The sequence below is a fragment of the Penaeus monodon genome, chromosome 29 (assembly GCF_015228065.2).
Source record: "Penaeus monodon isolate SGIC_2016 chromosome 29, NSTDA_Pmon_1, whole genome shotgun sequence".
NCBI lineage: Eukaryota > Metazoa > Arthropoda > Malacostraca > Decapoda > Penaeidae > Penaeus > Penaeus monodon.
Window position 1 is genome coordinate 25,990,621 of NC_051414.1, and position 221 is coordinate 25,990,841.

General features: G+C 44.3%; 1 protein-coding gene across 1 annotated transcript in view; it reads right to left on the minus strand.

Annotated features, from left to right (window-relative positions):
* Positions 1 to 221, minus strand: part of LOC119592081 — a gene marked incomplete at its 5' end in the record, with an annotated part of 3,675 nt that overhangs the window by 2,315 nt on the left and 1,139 nt on the right.

Consider the following 221-nt stretch of genomic DNA (forward strand, 5'->3'; position numbering starts at 1 on the left):
GGATTTTTTTTATGTATAGTATGCTCGTCTGTATTTCTTTTGTGATCTGCTCCTGACACGCCAGTGGTACGAATCGAAGGGTTCGAACCTCCAGCTCTCTGTGTTCAGAAGCACTTTGGTCGACTCCTGCGGCCTTGCCTCAGTCTTTCACGTTCAATCGGTAAAACTGTCTGTGCCGCAAGCTATGCATTTTGACTGTTGCATTTGGTACTTATAATTTT